General features: G+C 40.3%; 1 long non-coding RNA gene across 1 annotated transcript; it reads left to right on the plus strand.

Moving 5' to 3' along the window:
* Positions 1 to 18,187: 18,187 nt before the first annotated feature.
* Positions 18,188 to 22,431, plus strand: LOC146709971 (uncharacterized). The gene is made up of 2 exons (XR_014920657.1): positions 18,188 to 19,264; positions 21,840 to 22,431. It is a non-coding gene; the product is annotated as an uncharacterized LOC146709971 (long non-coding RNA).
* Positions 22,432 to 23,240: the final 809 nt, after the last annotated feature.

The following is a 23,240-nucleotide window of genomic DNA, read 5'->3' on the forward strand; positions in this document are numbered from 1 at the left end:
TCCAGCCTGTGGCCTGTTTACAGAGCAGGTTGTGTTCAGAGATGCGTCGCCGGGGAAACCACCCTGCTGAACTTTTGTTCCCGTGTCCGCTGACTGTGGCGGCGGCAGCAGTAGTAGTCATGTGGAGAGAAAAGCCCGCGAAAAAGTCAGCAGCCAATTGGAAAGAGAGGGAGGAGGGGCTGAGCTAGCCGAAGGGAAACAGAAGCAGCTGGGAGAGAAAGTGAGAGTGTGTGTGGGTGGTCACGCTGCAAAAAGTTGAGTTACAGTGCTGACGCGCTGTGTGGGGACATTTTTACACACATGATGAACAGCAATCACAAATGACGGATGACTCGGATTATTACATGATCATATAAACTGTGTATGCATGAATGAAAGTTATTACCACTTATATCCAACCGAGGGTCAAAGAAGCTGGCCCTATTCATGTTGTCCCTACTTAAATGCTAAATACTTAAATAGTAATACACTAGACTAGTACTTAAATAGTGGTTCTCTACTCTAACTGAGCACTTAAAGTGCTTTATTTGTTTTTTAAAAAGGGATTCCCCCACCCCAGTCACATTCACATATTTCTTTATTCTGTGCCTTAAGTGGACTGATGAATACTTGGGAAGCAATCTGGGGTTCAGTAACTTGCCTCGAGGACCTTACATATGGACTGGAGGAGTTGGGAATCAAAACACTGACCTACCAATTAGTATACAGCTAGTTGTTTACTAAACTAGCTGTGCCTACCACCTGAAATACAATTTGCGACCAAGTTTACAATGGAAATAAACCACAACAAAGTTAATGCATCTTTTTCAAATTATTACCCACTTTTATATTAATCAGTCTGAGCAGTGAGGTAAAATGAAAGCTGTTAGTTGTCCTTTTGAGATATTCATAAAATATTCTCTTCAGTGTAAAAAGAAAGCAAAAATAAGCCTCATTCTCCAGCAGTGTTGGGAAGGTTACTTTTAAAATGTATTTCATTACACAATACAGAATACATGCAATGTATACATGCATGTAATACATGCAATGTATTCTGTAACGTATTCCGTTACGTTACTCAATGACAGTAACGTATTCTGAATACTTTGGATTACTTAATATATTATCATGCTTTTTACAACAACGTGAATGTACTATTGCTGTGTGATTTATTACTATTACTGAAGGTCCGCGACTCCGAACTGTAGTAAAGGGACCTCTGACTAATACGGCGGGGTCCCTGTCGGCTCGCAGCCGAAAAATAGCTTTACTTTGTTGTGTGGGTCAACTTTTCTTGCGAGAGACAGAGAGAGGCGTTGAAAGGCTGCTCCAACGGAACTTGTTGTTTTCGGAGGAAAACACGAACACGGTGTACAGTCGAGTCTTAATAGCTTACTTACAACTGGGCTCGTCAGGCACTCTTCTTGGCTGCAGTGGTTATTATTATATTTACATGCTTCCAGCTCCCGTTTTTGCTCGATGACAGCTCGTACCTTTCCACTCCCTTTTTTCTCCCTCCTCGCGCTCACAGACACATAACGTGTATGGCAGTCCATTCTCGCTGCAACACGGACTACATTGCCCATGATGCTACATTCTTTAGAGCTATGCTTGTAGCATTCTGCCTGTTAGCTTAGCACAACAACAACAGCAACGAAAAGGCGCTCTCTCACCCAGGAAACACACAGTCGCAGAGAGAGAGAGAGAGCGTCGCCCTGTAACCATGGCAACCGTAACGCTGCCGCCTGGAACGAAAGAACGTAGCTGTCAAACAAAACCCAAACAGTCCTGACCCGCGACAAAATGAAACAGGAAAGTACCGCAGTGTAATCCATTTATTTCAACAAAGTAACTGTATTCTGAATACCACCTTTTTAAACGGTAACTGTAACGGAATACAGTTTCTCATATTTTGTATTTTAAATACATAACGGCGGTACATGTATTCCGTTACTCCCCAACACTGTTCTCCAGTTCAGCATCACCTTCATCGCACAGCACAAGTTATCTATTTGCAAGCGCTTACAGATTGAAACTGTTAGATTCACTTAGATAAAAACAGTCTGGAAAGTTTTAAAGCTTTAAAATGAGGATGCAGCTGCATGTTATTTAAATTTGTTGACGGAGCAAAGCTAGCAGCATCCTGTGGTGCAAATCCTCGCAGTGACGGGACGAAAACATTTAAGAAGCATCCAAACTGATGCAATGTTTGACATAATTTTAAAAGCATCTTATTAGAAAATTCATGCTTTTCATAATCTTCCTTTTTAAATGAGGTGCCAATGAGGTCTTTGTTAATATTTGTGCAGCATGCTCGTTGCTTTTTACAGTGTAGATTTTCATTTTGCATTTTCCCGCCACTGAGAAGCTTCTGGAGCCCTTTGAAGAACGCATTCCTCCGAGGGAGAGAGCGAGAGGGAGGGAGAGGGTGTGTGTCTTTCATTCACAAATGTGAACATGTTCGTGGGATGAACAGGAGCCGTTTCTCTGTGTGTGTTCGTTTTGCCCTTAAGAAAAAAATGCTGGTCGAGTTTCGCCTGAAAGTAAAGCTGCAGGGGAGGAACATGCTTTACGTGTGTGATGTGTGTGCAGCTGTACGTCTACCTTTGTGAGAACTCGGTTCACTTTTAGACCTCAAGAATGAGGAAAGCGGAGCTAATTTTCTAACAGAGCGCTGGGGTCAGGTTAGGCGTATGTGAGGGTAAGGTTTCGGTTGAGGCATTCAGTTGTGTTAGAATAGGGGATCCATTATGTGACTCAGTGTCCTCACAGCTATAGAAAGGCATGTGTGCATGCGGCGTTCATGTGATGTGAACGTGATAGTCAGGAAGTGAAGGTGTGACAGCAGCAGCAGAGTTTTATCAGAAATACACACACACACACACATGCAGGATAATGTTTAAAAGGACAAATCAGCTGACACACTGAAGTCACCCAACCTCATTACTGAATAGGGCTGCATATAAAGGATATAAAGAACATAAAGAAGTGTTGTTAAAAGCTGGCAGGAATAACTCACATATATGTCCAGATAACACTTTATTAGTGATAACACCATAACCACTGCAGAGATGTGCTGTCACTGAATTTGAGTGCAAGAGTCATGTAACATCTCGTGCCAGTGTGCCACATCCAGAGCTGATTTAAGACAGTGTATGTGACTTCAGAAACTGTTAATGGGGTTTCAGAACATATATTACATAGATTACTGTGCAAAGGTCCCGAACCACCACTCATTTTGTTATGCGTTGCTAGGGAAATTGAAAATAGGTGAAATGCAGTAAATAAGGCAAAAACAGAGTTTTTGAAAATCAGTATTTGGTATGGTCACCTTTATTCTTTGACACATCCTGAACTCTCTTCCTCAAGCTGTCAGGTCATGTGAGGACTGACTCCCTGCTGGACTCCCACCCTCAAGTGGTCACTAAAAGAACTGCAGATACAAGTTATAGATACAATAGTTCATTAAAAAATCAAAACATTTTATGATTTTTCAATGATTTAAAATTGATTTTAGACATGACAAAAAGAGAAGCAGACACCATGCAGCATGAGCCACCTGGACACAAGCAAGTTTCTGCTGTGTAAACTACTGTTTCTAATGTCTTACAATATCTGAAACATCTGCTGCCTTCAGTCCGGTGTTACTGTACTTATGCACTTGGGCCCTGATACAAAGACACAACAAAAATGTAAGTGTATTGTTAAATAATCCTCAATAAGACTTAAAGCTAACTGAATAACTTTTGTGGCACAGAAGCAAGAACCAGCACAGCTGTGTTTGTGTGTCCTTGCAACACTGTATCACATGCTGAATCTCTGGTGTGTTCTTAGCAGCACGTGGGCACATGTGGCTCACATGTGGCTCACATGTTCATGTTCACATACTTTCACCTCAGTCACTTTCACTCTCACACACACACACCTACACACACACACACACACACGCACACTTCAAAGTAAAGACACTGACAGAAAGACATATCCTTTAATTTTTCCCTCTTCCACTGATTTGAAATGCATTTATGTTGCATCATGTTGCTTCACATTTTTGTACCTTGCTTGCTGAACCTGGTTGACATCATTGTCTCACTCAGTCTGTCATCGTTTGAGCAGCTGGTGGAGAAATGTTCAAAGGTTTCATTCACCAGAATTTTCTAGGAAAACTCGATGTAACGTGTGAAGTCCAGGTCAGCTGAACGGAGGAGCCTGACCCTCCACAGACCTCACAAACACAGAGCCGACTTTAAAAGTTTAAATAATGGTTAACTACTGAGGAGTTACACACTCTTCTGTGCCGCGACGGTTGAGACTTTGAAGCTTTCACATGTCCATCTCTTGCCAGTTTCCTAACTGGTCTCTATATCTATGTTTTATTTTTACCAAGTGGTACAGACATTTTATTTCTACACTTCTGAATTCAGAATTTTTCACTTCTTTTTAGCTCGTGATGGGCTTTGACCTGTTAAGTTCACTTTAAAGTGCAATGGCAATCATGCGTGCTGATGCTGAAACAAGATCTTGTACTGACACTTCAGCTGAAAGACTATTCACTGAAGTTGTGTTTTTTGGAACATGGCAGTTTTCTTGATCCTGCTTGTACAGGATTTCTCAATATTCCCGACCCCACTGGAAAACATTCTTACTGTTCACACCAAAACCGTAGACTGCAGTGGAATTTATGTCTTCTCCCATCCCACGGTGAAAACATGCTATATCACTGTGAAGCACTGACAATACTAACTCCGGTGAGAACACAACCCAGAATATCTGTCCCTGGATCCATACATATATATGTAGAACCTCTCTTTGTGAGCACAATCATTGACATAATACATTTTCCAGCCTTTTAATCCAACAACTAAGAGTTAACCATCCCATTTCAGAGACCCACTTTTTCCCCACTTGTTGGTTCATTGTATTCACTCACTGGTTAGATTAAGGGACTGGGTTAAAAGACAGCCCTTCACAACAATAACTTGTTTTGTTGACAGATGGTAAGTGGTAAATTAAGAGTGGATCTTCGTTGATCCTGTAAAGCAACATGCGTCACAGCACAGACTAAAGGACACCGTGTCCATAATTTACAAACTGGCACTAACTGACATCCTGGGGATGAGAACAAGCTGTGCAGGAAGGTCGGTACTACAGTGTTTGCCATCTAAATCATTGAAGGAAATGTAAACATACACACACACAACACACCCAGCTGAATTTGTCATCAGGGCAATACACTGCACAAATGTGCCAAGTTTGTGTATACAGAATTAGAAAGATGCACACGCACATGCTCATATATTAAATATTTGCATATTATACACACACACACACACACACACACACACACACACACACACACACACACACACACACACGGACAGTTCAGGTTTGGCCCATCAAAGACAAATATAGCTGTTAACATTTCAGGGCAGCAAATTAAGTGAAATGACATTTAATTAATATTTAATGATTGCAGCACTAATTATATTTTTCCAACAAGCACTGTAATAACTTTCTGCTCTATTTGTCACACTATGAGAGATGGCCATAAGAAAATATTGGTCTCAGTTTGTGATTACGTACAATGTCATTATGTAGAATGGTGGGATGATGTGCAAGCAGCGACATTAGCCCGCGTTATCGATCAGCGTCTCTGTCACCGTTTGGAAAGTCAGCAAAATGACGAGCAACTGTTGGTCACAGAGTTGAGAGCTTTCATTACAAACCTACAATCTATAACTTCTTGTCACCAGGTGCATCTTTTCAGGCGTGTTTCCTCCATTTGGCTCATTCAAATGGAATTTATGCATTTCAGGGAGGTGGAGTGATTTCTAGAACCCATTTCTCGCCCTGATGATGCTGTTATCAAGCCGTTTAGTCTGAATCTTAAATTTAAGTTTCGTTCCTCTAGTTTTCATGTTTTATTTTTTAATATTTTTGCTTTTTTTTTTAATGCTGATTCTAAAAAAACACATGGACTTCCTTGGAAACCCATAAAAACTGTTAAAATATTGAAAGCAAGGCACCACATTGTGAGGCCACAGTTTGCCTCCATGTTTAAAACTTTGGTGATATGTAAGGTTTATTGTCATATTCATACAGACATATTTGTACTCGTAGTTACATTACATCTATGGCAATGTTGTAGACGTGGTTTAAAAAGTTACTTTCTTTAAGGGGTAAATAACTAAATTAATGCATCGCTTTTTGTTGAAGTTTTGTTAAAGTAATGCACAATGTGTACACAATAGAAAGATATAGAATTTCTCCAGAATTAAATTAAGTGCAAGAAAGGAAAAAAACAGACAGTTTCTGCATTATGACACCTCTGTCTGTGGTTGTAACTGTTTCTGTGGCAGGATGCCTTGGTATGTTTCCGGGAGAAGTGCTATGGGTTCAAACCCCTGATTGAGTCAGATAATTTGGGCTCTCCTCCCTCAGCAACAACCAACCATCTGCGCTGAAGCAACACAGGCTCCAGTCAACAAATGCTCACACTTGGTAACATAATCAGTTGGGCAACCTGCACATTTTCTGCAGCCAGCTTTGCATCTGTTTTAAAACTCACTTTCAGGTTGTGGTTGGAAAAAAAGAGTGAATCTACTACTAAGTTAGGTAACAGCTTGAGGTTTGGAAAGTAAGCTACACATTTCAGGATGTTGTATCATGAAAATTCATTTTTCAGTGTTCAGGGGAGCCAGATGATTTTAGGACTCAACATATCCTGAATATTTAAGTTTGAGCTTCAAGTCCCCCTCCATGCTTTTTCTGCATTTCTTTATATACTGATTAAAATTTCACATAATGTGTCAAACACCCCAAATTACTCTAAATGTTGATTTTTTTTTTCTGCTTTTAGCTTTCTATGATGTCATTGAGAGCACATGCCCCCTGTATGGTTGTCTCTGGCAAGGCGGCTCCATCTGCAAGCTCAAAAGCCCCGCCCACCTGCTGTTCATTTTTATTTGTGGAGGATTAGCCAATCAAAAACACCTTAAAGGAAAGGTGGGATTAACCAGGGAGTAGCTAAAGCACACAGTATAAAAGATTGTCAAAGCTTCTGAGTTCGAAAAATGAAGCTGACCCATGAGCTGCATTCTTAGTAATGGCCATTAATGGGCGATGGCCATGATTGCAAAAAGGCTTATTGTTCTAAAGAAGTCTATAGGAAAACGTTCCTCTGTCCGGACCTCAGTAATCACTTTCCGGCATAATAAGTTTTACTCATATTGGGGCATCGTGTTAATTTCTGTCATTCTGAATGTCAGACTGAAGAATTATCCAGGATGTGCTCGCCTAATGACTTGTGATTGACAAGTCTCACCTTGAGGCTTCATATATGGATTAAACAGTGGGTGACACCACAGTAGCTTTAACATTACAAACCACATCATCTTTTATAGTGTGTATGCTAAAGAAGCTTGTTTTAGACAGAAGATGAACCTATTGCCTGCTCCAAGGTTAAGAATCAGAAAATTATGGAGGAATCATTCAAACCTCTTCAAGTAAATTCCAGTAAATTTACTGTAAAATTGTGGCTGAAAGAGCCTGTTAACACCCAAACCAGGAAACATTAGCCTGCCATGTTTTTCTGCGCAGTGGAGGTTCAGCTGTTGGTGGCCAGCATCTCTCTCTACTCATCATCATTGTAAACATGTGGGTAAGTGTACTTTCCCTTTTTCCTTGGCTTACTCTATTTGTAATGTGAATTAACATGGCATTTGTTGAGTGCTCTGTTTGCATCAGCTCATGATTGAGCAGCTAAGCCGTAATCAATTGAAAGTGTGCATATCTGAAGTATAAAAAACATTTTTTTCTAACAAGTTAAACTTTATTTTTGGAACAATGTCGAATATTCCTCAAATCTGTTTTTTTCACCCTAATTGTCCCTTTCGTATATAAATAAGAGGATTTGAAACAACAACCTGGATTCCTTCCTAGATGAAGATGCTGAGTTTACAGACCTGCTTATTGAAGAACTTTGTCAGCAAGATTGCTCCTTTTGGGATAGTCTATCATGAGCTATCAGCTATCACGAGACCACTGTCAAGCAGCATCAGGACAGAACTGCATCAAACTGTCTGTCATGGCTGTCAGGAGCAGGAGCCATGACTTTAGAAAATACTGTTAGAAATCATCTTCTAGGATCTGTTTTTTCTAATGAAGCAACTTAAATAAAATAAAATGATGCCTTCAAATACTTTCAAGAAACCCGTGAGCTCATGATGACCCTGTCCTGAGCTGACATGGACAAATTAGGTCAGGGTCAAGCTCAATTTACACCCTTTGTTTTAATAAATAAAGGCTCTCAGTCACACACAAACACAAAGCTGCATGCAGTGCAAAAATGTAAATGCTAACTTCTTTGACTGCACGCTTTCTTAGCACATGATAGAATCTAAACACACACACGGTCACCACTATGACATTTTCCAGGTACACTGTGTACATGCACACCTAGTAACACATTAACTCAGTGTGTTGCTTGTGCAGCTCCAGAGCGCTGATGTGGACACACCAGCTGACAGAGTGACTGCTGAAAAAAACAGCACTACAAGCACAGCGCGTCTAAGCCGAGGGTGCAGCTAGAGTAACAGAGACACTGAAATACTATCCACTCCCAGGTAGAGATGACCTGTCACACGGTGCAAGAAGCAAGTCCAGTATCTGGCTGAAAGCAACCAAAATCATCCAGAGTGAATGACAAAGCAAAACCTCGCAAGGACCTTTTTTTAATGTTGCACGAGAAAAATGGTTTCTCTGAGTGGCAATTTTTTAAATTAAATTCTTTGGTAGCACTTATAATAATGTCACATTGTTAAGCATTATTAGGGTATTAGCAAGTGCTTATATAGCATTACTCCTCCTTAGTATACCATTTACAAATATCACATATAAAGATAAAGTGCAATTTTTTTCTTCTGAGTAAATACGAAAATATATTAATTTAGTTAACAAACAAATAAAAGGATTGGTGCATATCTAGTCTTTAATGTCTATGGGTGGTGATGATAAGGCGAAGTTTGCCCTCCTTAATGAGCAGTGGAGCCCTTCTTTCTTATCCAGTGAGATGGTACTGAGGAACTTGAAATATACACTGGGGAGGTAGGTGGTGGGGGAAAGCCTCAACAAAATGACAATCCTTTTGTTTTGTGAACATACAAAGACAGTTTTTTGTTTCCACGCCTGTTCACCAAAAAAGTTGCACCTTTTTGTTTGATGACTCATTGTTGCTGAGGAGACCCACACCACGGTGTTATCTGCAACCTGAGAAAGTGGTTTGGACGGAAAATACAATGATGAATCACTAAAGTGAGTAAGCAGCTCATAGGGATCCTGTGCTCTTTGTGAGGGTCAGTGCCAATCCAACTTGCCCGAGGCCTCCCGGTCAGGAAAGTACATGACTCAGTTACAGTGAGAGGTGTTGATGTCGAGTGAGCTCAGTTTTCCTGGGACATACTGAAGCATGATTATATTGCATGCTAAACTAGAGTCTGTGAACAGTATTCTGACACAAGCGTCCTCCTCCAGAGGTCCTCAAATGTGATGAGGCTGAAGCAAGTGCGAATGAATGGTTTCCAAACTGGAGAGAGTCCAGGGAGGTGGTTAGTGCAGACTGGTTTCAAGCCTAGCCTCCTGAAACAGAATAGGCTGCCGGGGGTGAATTTGAAACTGCCTGGCTCAGGTAGTTGTTGAAGGTGTTGGTCAAGACATCATCCAGCTGATCTGTACATCTGATCAGCACACTTACAGAGCAGAAGGTTTAGACATAAGTTGATTCCACACATGAACTCGAATCGGGTATGGATATGCAGTATTATAGTAGGAAATAGTATTCACACTACTGCAGTATCAGCTGTACTTTTCTTACACGACTACAACCTGACATCACTCAGACTTTGTAGCAGGGAGCTAGCAGGGTAAACACCAGCTAATCTCACATGCAGCTGCATCCAAAAGTCAATGGCTGTTGTAATCAAGAAAAATCACAGAGAAAATCTTTTATGTGCAGTTTAAAAATGATCACTGACAAAAGAGAATAGAAAATCTCTACAGACATATATGATGTTTTAAAAAAAATCTTTATGTGGATTGTTTGCTTTTTGCTGTGTTGTGAACAAGTCATTCGTTGACATCAGTGATTAGTGGGCTTCATTTCTATGCCATTAACTTTCTGTAGCTTTTTGTGGAAAATTCACAAACCACTACAGTCAAGCGAGAGAGTAGGTGAAAGTTACATTTATAATTCTCAATCTCATGTAGATATTGGAAAGAAACAACAACAAAAAAAATAATAATACATGGCAAATTTGAATAGAACTTGTTTATTTGAATATTTTGTTAATATTTTGCGTGCTGTGACTTGAAAGTCTTGGAAAACTAACTGTAGTCCACATACATATCGTAACTCCAAATTTAAGTTGGGGACAAGCTTTGCTCTTATTTACACTGTGATGGAAATGAAGACTACACACACACACACAGACACACACACACACTCACCTGTAAGTAAGATTTACAGGTGCGTTGATCCACACCTGCCAGGTTGTGACCGTTAGAGGGAAATTCTGTTCTAATGAAACAAAACTCCTTCCACTTCCTGTAACTGTCTATACAAACACAGCTGTTATCTTAAGTATTAAAAGCGAGTTTAAATTAAGTCACTCAGATATGGATCTATCTCATTTTAATATTTCCAAAACAACAGTTTAACAGGTCATTTACCCATCCTGTAAGAAAGCCTTGATTCCTTGATTTCCTGCTAATTTTCTTGTTTTAGGTGCATTTTTAAAGTAATACAGAAAATATTGTTTTCACATGAACAAAGATCTCCACTAACTTTTTCAGTGTTAGTAAAGAAGAAGAAGGAGTAACTTTTAATTCACTTTGTTAGCATGAGAATTATTGCCGTCATTAGTATGTCAGCATGCATAACAGACACTGAATTGTAGGTGGTACTGGCAATAAATGTTTTCAGAGATTAGAACAGTTAAACAGGTGTGGGGGTGTTGGGCTTCACTGTATATTGTCCTAGTTAGTACTTCCTGTTCCTGCTCCTGGTCAGGTGGAAAACTATAACAGTTAAATGATTCACTACCAACAGTGCTGTCATTGTAATGATAGATTGGATATGGAGTTCCTTGCTTGTTAGGATGAGGGTGTGGAGCAGTAAAGAAAGTAAAAATCTTTTGATAAACAAGAATCGGACATCCTGTTCAAATAGTTGACAAATAAAAGTGACCTTAGAACATTTACCACTCCCTATTCACAACTCACTTACTGATATGTGTTTTATGGAGTATAACTCAGTGTACGGCACATTAAAGTTTGTTTTATCAGTAACATTTGAACTTACACATCTGAGAATGACATGTACAGCTGTGAATGTTTAAACATTATAAGGCACTAAATAAACAGTTTTAAGCACAGCTGAACCATAAAACATGTCACATTTAAAATGAAATGTACTGAAAAGCCTACCTAATGCAATTTAGCCATTAACTGCTTATATGACATTTGTCTGCCTGTGCTGCTTTTGTGTTCTACAATGTTAGGTTCTCTTCACTGGTTAAAGAAAAATTTTCATTCATTTCCTGAGGCATAAATGATCAGGCCCATTACATCTTAATGGCCTCATAGTACCATATTACCCCAGTAGAGCAGTTCCTTCCCAGACTGCACATGTACTCCTGGTTTCTGGAGACTTTAAAACCAGACAAGAGCCCCCTCTCGCCTGCCTAACCAGCTCCCAGTTTGGGTTCAGAAGACAGACGCCCTCTGTACTCTATACTTAGGCTTCAAATTTTCATTTCTGATTAGTTTTTAAGTTAAGCCTGAATCAGTTTCCTGCCATAGCCTCAGGCTGTCTATAATGTCTGATCCAGTCTGATATTTTTTCCCCATTTAATCAACCAGGAACCAGGAATCTCCCTTCTGGAAAGTTTTTAAGGTTGCCTAGATTGTGTTTGTTGTGTTATTTGATGTCAGTTTTATTAGATTTTTTGAAGCCAATAAATATGCGTAGTGTGATCAGTAATGCTTAGTGGAGAGTATGCGGGAGTCCCAGTCTTTTTTTTTGTTTAGTTGACCATCGTTTTCAAAACAGCTACATAATAACAATTCATTTTCATATTGAACAAAGAAATTCTGCTAATATACTGATGATAAAAAGCAGACCTGTAAGCATTTCATGTTAGATCTATCGTAACACAATTAGGGTCAGCTAGATGCTTAACAAATGCAGCATTTGCATCTGGACAGATTCATCTGCTATCACCTTATTTTAGGATAAAAATGTTTAAGCCACATGGATTTGTTGAAGATTTAAAAACAGCTTTAATTCCCCCTTATTGTATGATCATCGGCTCATGTTAGGTATGCTGAAAGGTCACTTTAGTGCAAATAAGAACAAATACTGTGAGTGTGTCTTTTCTTTGAATTGTTAGTCTCACTGATTAAACAGAAGTCCTTTTGATTGTGGGTCATTGTGCTGTTGTGGCTCAAAGAAATCTAGAAAGATTTTATCAGCTTCTTTTTCTTGAAACTGTTTTCCCGTGAAGTTTATCATACGGTGCTGTAAAACATTAACGCTGGTGCTATTGTCAGCCAAAGGTGTCTGGGAGGTTAGGGTGGTGGAGATTGTTAGAAGTCTACTCACTATTCTTAATTTATGCAAAGCGCTTGAGTGAACAAGCTACTGTTTGTCAGCCACTCCTTCCATTTATACACTTAGAATCACACTGTGGCCCTCACTCAAGGACACAGGACTATGGTTCCTTAGACTCTAGCAGGAGAACAGATGCCATTCTCCATGTCTTGAATGAGATGAGAAAGATCTCGGTGACAGAGTTTCATTAACTGGAAAAATCTTCTTTGGGGTGTTTGATTATTTTTCAGTCTTCATCTTCAAACTTTAAAGTGCCACAGTTGCATAAAGAGTCAGTGTAAAGACAAGAATACAGATTGATTTCCTCTTCTAGGTGGTGCATGCTGACTTAAAACTATAGCTGAGCTGAGGTTTCAACTTATGCGTGAGCTTCACCAAGCTGTGTCACAAACCTTGTGAGACACCATAAAAACTGAGACTGCAGGTGAATACCAAAAACAGAAGTGGAGTTTCTGCTCAGTTCTGAGTTTGCTCAGAGTCTGAAACACACCATCAGTGCCTAAAAACCTTGATTACAGGTAATATCTGTATATCTGCTATTAGTGTCAAGAGGTTTACAGGTCAGCCTTTCCAGGTTAACTTCAATGATGAGGTTCTGTCTTTCTTTGTCTTTGAAGTGGTTATATTATCTATCTATCTATCTATCTATCTATCTATCTATCTATCTATCTATCTATCTATCTATCTATCTATCTATCTATCTATCTATCTATCTATCTATCTATCTATCTATCTATCTATCTATCTATCTATCTATCTATCTATCTATCTATCTATCTATCTATCTATCTATCTATCTATCTATCTATCTATCTATCTATCTATCTATCTATCTATCTATCTCCTTTGTCACTAGATGGAGTATGCCTCTCTGGTTGTCACACATTATATTGAGAGGGCTCTATAGCACAGAGTTTGTGAAGGGATTGATTTGTTAATGGCAGAAGATGTCATTGTTAGTTGGTGCAGAGCTAAAGCAGGAGCCAGTCAGAGTTATTACCTGCTGAGCAGTCTTGTGAAGTGGATAACTTGTCCTATGTTTTTCTCCAGGTTGTGCTTCTGTCAGAGACTTCAAACTTATGAATTTGCTCTCACTTGCAGCTATAAGGAGCAGTCTCGAAGAGCAACATACCAGAAAAGAGACAAACATTCAGGTATCTGCAGGGGCGTAATCTTTCCATCACTAGCCCAGGAGCTGGAGCCAATGAATAAATGTGGCCAAAGCAGAGTAATCGACCCAGAATTGAATGCAGATTTTACCCTAGTCCACTGACAAAAAGCACGAGGTTGGTGGTTGTTAGTGGTTTCTCTGTCTAGTGGTAATTGTGCTTTAGCGAGGTCAGACACTAATTAAGGGTAATGATGCCTCACTTTGTAGCTGGTATTTTGTTTCATCCCAAATTTGCTGGATGGGGTTGAGGTCAGGACTCTGTAGAGACCAGAACACATTTGTTTATGGATGCTGCTTGGTTCCCTGTGATGAAAAGCTGACAAATTGCTGCCGCAAAGTAGCAGGTTGTTGTAGTTTTTAAGATTCCCCTAACCCAGGAAAAGCAAAGCATAAGCATGCGTTATGTGGGATTTTCACCCAAGATAATGAAAAAAAAAAGCATAATGTGTTACTGAAGTTTCTGGGAAAGAAGCACAAACAATCTTTAACCCTAACCGTAGCTCTGTGGTTGTTTTTTAGGTACATCAGCACTGACTCAGAAATAGGCTGATGATTCCCAGTGCCTTGCTACACGGCCCTATGTAAGCTGTTCAAATATGAAGAATATCCAATTACAGAAAAGGACTCAGAGTTATCTTTGCCCATGGGAGTCAGGCAGCATATTTGTCCTTCACATGCTTCATTAAATTGTGGAAAATATCAGCCAACTATATCAGATATAGTAGAGACAATTCATTTTACATTTAGTAATTTCATCTTCCAAATATACATTCCTCTTCACACTGACCCCTTGGCTACTCCTTCCTGAGCCTGGTTTTGATGTAAAAGATGTTCTTCCGCTCTCCTTGACAAGCGCTTACTCATAGGGATCACTGCGGTTTTTCTCTCTTATATGGTCATCACATTAAAACAGAACGCACCTTGAGTCGACTGTTGCTGTGACTGATGCTATATAAACCCCCCCCAAACTGAATCAAACTCCTCTCTGCTGTAGAAGACCCAAAAGGGGGTGTTGTCTCTTGGTAGGACCCTACAACATTACATAAACTGCGCCAGGACTGCTTGAAAAATACAACAGAAGATCCCAAGGTGTTGAGGTAACCATGAAACTGGGACGTACAGGAACAATCAAACTCTCAGTACCTGAGAAAATCCTGCGTCGTGCACCACGGGATGCAGTCTCAATGTGTCAATGCCAGGATTTTGTTTTTGCTTTTTATGTATAGTTGCAGTAGCTGCAGTGCCCACCACATTGCTGTTTCATAGAGTTATACATTAGAGAAATTAGGAACTTTAATCCTAAATCTTCTAATACCCTCATGTCCCCGCTCATGCTACAAACATGCAATGTGTCATTGTGATCCACGGCAGTTGATCCCAGTGTGACTGTGCGGTTGTGAATGAATGACACATTTCGTAGGTAGCTTAGGAATGATTTTCATTGCAGAGTTTTTTGTCAGCCATTAACAGTCACCGTGTTTTATTGTGCTTCCTTGGCAGCAGATTAAAGCTCAGGAGTGTCTTTCAGTGAAGAGCTGCTCACAGCTGGGATTTCACAGTTATTACTAACAGATGTTTGGTTATCAGTCACTAGGAAGTAATAATCCGAATGACCCCATCTGAACAAAGAGAACTTAAGTCTGTCTTTTTTTTTTTTTTTTTAAACTTATTCTGTTGTTTAGGGCCCTATTCCAGGAAGCAGGTTCAACAAACTCTGAGTTTAAAAATAAACTCAGAGATGATGAAGTTCATGCCTGAGTAGAGAAAAAAGCCATCATCAGAGGGGCTCAGATGCCAAGATTAACCACGGTAACGGGTAAATAAAAAGCAGAGCCTCTGTTTTCATCCAGTGGACCGAGGAATACGAGTGTGCGTCGTGCTCACGGTGAGATTTATGTGAAAAAAACACGATGGGAGAAATAAGTCGTCTCAATCACCATCATCACAGGCAGTACAATCGTTTGATTAAAAAAATTAACACTTTTTGTACTGTTTGATCATCATTTACCCAAATTGTCATTAATTGAAACTGGAATCCTAAATTTACATATGATTACCAGCTGGAACCTGACAGAGACTGAATGACTCCTGCCTTCAGGTTTTAAAGTAATGTAATGTACTGATGTAATAACTTCATTTTTATATATATTTCTCTTTTACGAGTAAAGAGAAATATAAGAAAGATCTAATGTTTCACAGATTTATAATCTTTTTAATTTGTATTGAGTGTACTTTTGGGAGAATGAGCCATTATAAATGAGGAATACAGATCGTGCTGGGACAAAATAAGACAGTAAGGTAGTCTGGGCCGGATCCATGATCCTAAACAGTTTAAAGGTCCACGGTGCTGTGCACGTGGACTCTGACCTGGACACGGTTTGCTGATTTGTTACAGAGGCTACCTACCTTTGGGCAGATCTGCTCTGGTCTTCCCAGTGAGTAATATATCAATCATCAGATTACACTCAGTCTGTAACACATTTAAAATGCAATCAGTTCAATTTCAGAGTCTCAGTCATTTCGTCTTTGTTAAACTACTCACATCATCTCCCAGATCTGAGCTGTGAGAGACATTTTACCTCAGTGTGACCGTTTACGACACGATAATTGACTGATCATTGATCAGTGTCTTGTGTCTAAGACTTTAAAGAGATACAGAAAGTGTGATTTGAACAGTGAGGCACGGAAAATATTGACTGTCTGACAGCCTGACAGCTGCATTACTGTTCACAGTCTCAGTATTTAAAAGACGGAGACTCCAGACTTTATTCTGAGCTGGTAATACATTTGTGACATAATCAGTGTCTCCATCCTTAAACTGATGACCGAGTGATTGTAAAAGAGCTGATGTTAAGTTGAAAAGTGAACTAGTGTCCTATTGGGATTTCAGATTTTGTTAAAATATAAACCTGCAAATTAATTTCCTCATCAATGCAAAACTTTATGAATAAAGACATTTATAGAGTCAGGGTTTAATGTAACCCTCCTCCTGGAAAAGACAAGTGTTTCCCTTATCTCTGGATTAATAAACGTAGAGCTGTTAGTGTAACGTGACTTCGGCACTCTGTGGTTCTCTCCTTTGATTCACTGAGGACCGTGGTGAGGTTAATGGGATCAGCATTCAGAAACTGGTTTCACTATGACATGCATGGTTTCACTATGATTATGTTTGAATCAGTGACACATAGAATACGAAGTTAGCAGATGGTTTTCACTGCTCGGCTGTTTGCCATTCATTAAAAGTAACAAAATTGTGTTGTCTTTGCTTGGCTGAAGATGAAAGCCTTTAAAAAAATGTAACTACAGTTTTATTAACCTGATCAGATGTGTTGGAAAACAAATGAACAATTAAATAAACAGGATTCTGATGAAGACTGGCATTAGTTTAGATTCTCTTGAATTAAGCGTGTTTAAAAAAAAATTAATTCACTTTAAAAAAAAACCACGTTATTTCTCATTTGTTTGTCTCGTTAATTAATTGTTGCTGCTTTTACCTGTTGATACAAATGTGTAACAGCTCTGTTAAATGAGGCATAAACTCAAAGTTTACTGACATTTGACCATGTCATGGGATGAAAAAGCAGGACTGTTTACACTCAGGTTAGAGGTGGAGCTGATGAAGGGACTGACTACAGGTGTGTAAGTCAGGTGATGAGGAAAGGTTGAAAAGCAGGGATGCTAATTTGTCCCGCAGAGTGTGCAAAGGCTCTCTGGGTTAATCCACTTTAAATAAAGCCATAAAGTCATTGCTGAACTGCCATGAGCCAAAAAGCAAGCATATCTTACCTTTAATAATACAGTTGAAATGAAGAATTGCTAAGTGGTGAAGGGAGAAAGAGCCTTTGTCAGAGCGTCTGTTCAGCACTGGCTTAGTGTAGCATATTTACAGTGCAGGTTAGACGGACATATATGAAAAAAAAAATAGTTTAAACTGTAAACAAAAGCCAGTGAAACACCTTAATAAAGGTGCTGCAGCTCCCACCAATGTAGAACAGCTCCCCCCTTCTCCAGGAAATAACAATTAATGACCTGTTGAACTGCCAGCTGGACTTTTTCTGTTATCCAGAAGTGGAGAGAAAAAAATTGCCACTTCTCCCAAACTTCCCTCTTTCTCACTAGGCGAGAGAGAGATATTAATCAAACACACGCCTTAAAATTTGATCTATCTTTCTTCAGAATCTCCTCTGACTTTTGCAGCAACACACAAACAACAAAGCTACAGCAAACTGGTGCACAAGTAACACTTGTGGGCTGCGTGTTGTAACGTTTGAGGTTATTGGGCCTCCTTATGAGTGTTACAATATCTTCCAATGTGTTGAAACAATTTGGCAGTTTACAGTTTTAACCGACTTACAGTGACTGACTGGAAACTTTGCCTTCATTACATTTGCTGTTGGTAGACTAGGAGAAAAGATACATTGTTAATAAGTTTTCAAGTGCTACGTTCATCTCGATAAGGTCAGACTGGTTTTCGGCAGCTGAAGCGGGCGTTGCATGATGTAGATTTTTTAAAGCAATAACACAACAAAAACAGAGTATTTAACAAACTCCTTGCGAGTTCAAAGTGTAGACACAGTCGTGAACATAGCGACACACAGCGATGCCCCTGGGGCTTGTCTGCTGGCAGCGACCCTGGGGACACAGAAGAGCAGTGGTAGTACACGTGCAGTCAGAAATTTAGAATATCCTGTTTTTATTTTTGACACGACCAAAGATTCCACAGTCTGACACCGTGTCTTCACAAGTGACTTCTCCACTTCGATAATTTAGAAGTGAGTCAGAAAAAAAGTATAATCTGATCTAAATCTTTTAGATCAGCAAAAGGGGAATCCCCGACTCTGGCATCCCTGTGAAGGTTTCCTCATATCCAAATATAAACCCTGACCATGACCTTTGACCTGTAATATCTATCGTGACGAACCCCTTCCTTCCTTCAATCTGACAGACAAATAAGTAGAGAAATTTCCTTTTCCTCTGCGTGTTTCCCCCAGATTTAACTCCCAGTGACACAAACACAAAAAGCAAGGTCAGTTCTTCACATCCATACGAGGTCAGTGAAACAACACTGCTGACTTCTTTTGTTCCCGATAATTCAGCCAGACTGTGCATCAGAAATAAAAGGTGGCATATTAAACAGTTTAATGAGATTCTTTCTCATCCACGTCTTCATTCATGCACACGTGTCAGACAGAGACAATGAAGAGTTCATCTGCAGTTTTTCCTGTCACTCTCTCTCTCCTCCCACCCTCTCCGATTACCCCGTCTGTCCCTCTCATAACAAAGAGAGGGTCTCTCTTTTTTCGAGTCATGCCCAGACATGTGTCTTTTCTCTCTGACTGTCTGTGTTTCTGTCTGATGAACAGAGCCATGAATATACCTGTCACGCAAAATAAAATTGAAGATTATGGAACATCATGGAGTACAGCTTGGGATCCCCAAAGGTCGAGGTTTGTCTGCATTTTGGTCCACAATTTAGCGATATTTAAATACAGTTACACAGGAAAACATATATATATATACTAGGGGTGCAACGATATTCGTATCGATATTGAACCGTTCGATACAGTGCTTTCGGTTCGGTACGCATATGTATCGAACAATACAACATTTGTAATTTATTTTATCAACTTTCCTTCTGACGATGCTGTCTGTGTTGAGCGCTCAGTGAATCTGCATTCGACTACTCCGCCTAGGCTGCACTGTCGTGCGCAGATTCACTGAGCGCTCAACACAGACAGCATCATCAGAAGGAAGAGCGCAGGGCAAGCTAGCGAGAGAGAAGTTAAGCTCTCCTTGCAACATGGACCTCCCCCACCCTCATTCAGATCTGGCGTTTGGAATTATTTTGGTTTTCATGTGACGTATGACCCTGAAGGTAAGCGAGTCATGGACTAAAGTAAAACAGTATGTTGGATGTGCCACGCAATGCTCAATTACATGGGTGGGAACTAGTGTGTTAGCGCAGTTAGCTCGTTAACGTGTTGGCCGTCTAGCCCCATGCACGGGCGATCGGCGGTAGCTCGTTAACGGAGATTTGCCGCGTTGTGGCGTTAAGGTCATTTCAACGAGATTAACCTGAAAGCACTAGTGGGAACACAACGAATATGACTGCACATTTATGCCGACATCATCCTAGTGCAAAGACAAGTGGAAGCAGACAAAAACAAGCAAGCATGCTACTAACTTTAGCCGAGTCATTTAGACAGCTGTTAGCACATGATTCTCCTTATGCTGCTGAGAATATAGCCCAGAAGAAGCGGATAGTATAGCTTTTATTTTGGAAAGAGACATTTCTCTGTAATAAACTCTCTTTTCCAAAGATGAGTGATTCCTCAATCAGATACAGGGCTTGCAATATCGCTAGCCCGACGTCCTGGGGCTAGCGATTTTTCCAGTCGGGCTACCAAAATCTATCTCTGCCCTGCCCGTCGGGCTATTGTAGGAAAAATATATGTCAATGCTTTTGCATTCTTTCAGAAATGTAGCTGGGTAATTATGTCATTGGCATCGGTGAGCCACTGCCAATATGTGACATATTGAAATCGTGTTTGAATTTGCGCTTGTTTTTTGCTTTCAATTTGCAATCGTGCGAACTGTGTATAGAGAGCGACAGCACTGATTGGTGAGTGATAATTTGCGCACCAATTCCTCTGACATCGTCTTATTAATTGTTAGCTTACTACGCAAACATGACAAGTGAAATCTCCCGCAGCAAGCTTAAACATGTGAGAGGTTGATCGCGCAGAGAATCGCTGAGCTTATGTGAGTGCGTGTGTAAAAGCAGCAGGAGAAGTTATGACAAATCAGACTATAAGTGTCAGGCGCAGTGGCCCGTGGACATGGGATGGACTCAAGTGCAGATTCAAAACCGGAGGCCAGGGGTGAGGTGTAACGAAAAGAGATTTATTCTTACAATGCTCAGAGGCTAACAGAAAGTGCAGACTGAATCAATGAACATAAACTAGGTGTCTGAGGCGAGAGAAAAATACTGTGGTGATAACTAGATGGCAGGGATAACTGGGTGCAGGTACTGGGCAGGGGAAACTGTGGCGGGCCAGGGCACTGAAACAGAGGACAGAGCAGTCAGGGGAATCCCATAGAGGTTTGCGAGTGAATCCAAGGATAGTACACTGAGCTGTCTTACAAGCTTGCAGGTGGGGGTTGCGTGGAGGGGGGAGGCAGGAGAGGTCCAGGCGGGTGCTGCATGCAATGCAGGGAGGCAGGCAGCAACTGGTATCCAGGAGAGCTTGGTAGGTGGGTTTCAGAGGCTGACGAGAAAAAACAGAGATTCGGTTAACACACACGATTAGTCACCAAGGAACGGACGTGAGGCCGAGAACTGACTAAAGTTGGCAGATAATCTGGCGAAGACCAGTTGAGTGCACCGGTCATAAATACTGCTGGTACGATTGCCATCAGGTGAGGAGCAACAAAGACTCCACCCAGTGGGGAGGAGCTGATGCTGTGGAAAACCACCCAGACCACGACAATAAGGCAAAAAGAAAGTGCAGCTTTATGGTTTCATGGACAAAAGAATTTCTGTGGCTGCAATATGACGAGCTAAATAACCAGGGCTGCACATAAGTGGTCCGCAGGTGCGCATTCGCTGTCAAAATAAAAAACACGCACAAGGGTTAGGGTTAAATTTAAAAACTGTACTTTTGAGTTAAAATATATATTTATAATTTTAATAAATGACAAATTAAAAAGGCATGAACATTTTTTTTGTATCGAAAAAATATCGAACCGTGACACCAAAGTATCGAACCGAACTGAACCGTGAATTTTGTGTATCGTTGCACCCCTAATATATACATATATACAGTATAATTATAGATGATTGCAGATGATGTCTATATTTGACTACTGCTTATAGATCTAACAGTATTGTGACTTGAATTTGAGTTGCCCGAAAGGAAAAGACAAGCGAGACCTCCCTCTTTGTCTCCCTCTCTCTCTCCGCTCAACTCAAAAAGAGCTTAATTAATACCAGGGTCTCCTTCTGTCTCTCTCTATTGACAGAAACTGGGCATGTCCTGGCGTATCCTGTGGTGGTCTGCAGGCTTCAGCTTCCCTCCCACAGGAAAACACAGAACACATTTGTACTGAGACCCAAGGGCGGATTTTCATAAGACTATTTTGGTAACCTTGTTTACAGACATTTAAAATGGTTGCAGCATCACATATTACAAACGATGTCATTAGCAGATTGAAATACAGGCATCGCTGGGAGCTTGTATGCAGCTTACGCAAGCTTGCAATAATTTGTTAATGTAAGTGCAGATTTCGGCTTGAAACATCCACTCTATGATAGAAGAGTGGATGTTTCAAAACCATTTTTTCATCATAAATCTCAAAACATATCTTGGATGTATCTAAATAAAAACAAAAATAAAAGCCATTGCAGTGATTTTGAAACTGTAACCCACAATGCTACACTTTACTGTTATCCAGAGCTGAATGTGTTGCTGTTTCAAGCCTGCTGACTCTGAAATTCCAGCGATCTGCTGAAAGCAGCTGAGAGGTGGGAGCATGCGCAGGCCAGCCGTGTGTATGTGTTTGTGTTCGCGCACGTGTCTGCTTTATGTGAATAAATGACCTGACGTGAAAGAGCTAGACGATGTGTGTTCCTGCTTGTTTCTTCGCTTGTGTTTATGTATCTAAAAATGTCCGTGTTGTCAGTTTGCTCATCGATCTGCTGCGTGTGCATGTGTGTGAGTGTGCACCGCTGTGGGTTTGAATGTGTGCCGCAAGCTCAGCTGTTTTTGACATTTATATGGTGATTGATGTCCGGAGAGTGCAGTGTGCTCCTCTGCTACATCCATTATCTAATTCCCACTCACTGATTTCCAGGAATATCATGGAAGGGTTCTTCCATGCAGAAAAAAACAGAAAAATTCTGTCATTTCATGAATTTAATCAAGACTGCCGTCGTTCATATAGAGTAGAAAATTTTCCTGAAAAGCATAAGTGAAAGGAATACTTTTGCGAGTGTGGATGAACATACATGTGTATATGTGTACTGAACGGTCTAAACTAACACTGACCAAATTAGAGCCATGCAGACCAAAGAAAGCCAAAATTCCATTGCACGTCTGGCCATCATATCTGCAGAATAGCCTCTGTCATCAGACATGCCATCATTTCCTCTTTTGATTGTATTGCCAGACAAAGCCATTTTTGACAGGCCATAGATATAGCATGATATTTTGTTACCACTTCATTTCCATTTTCACAGCCCAAGGGTCTCTGCATGAAACTCAGTGCTTTTTTTGAAGTAAATCTAGTTTATCTCTGAAGGCATGTTTGGTTTCCAGGTGCCTCTTTAGCTTGCTTGTCACCATGTTAGCGCCTTGAGGCGACTTTTGTTGTGATTTGGCGCTATATAAATAAAATTGAATTGAATTGAATAGTTAGCATTAG

The sequence above is a fragment of the Copadichromis virginalis genome, linkage group LG5 (assembly GCF_057382275.1).
Source record: "Copadichromis virginalis isolate Kocher_CV1m ecotype Utaka linkage group LG5, C_Virginalis_male_GT1.1, whole genome shotgun sequence".
Taxonomy (NCBI): Eukaryota; Metazoa; Chordata; class Actinopteri; order Cichliformes; family Cichlidae; genus Copadichromis; species Copadichromis virginalis.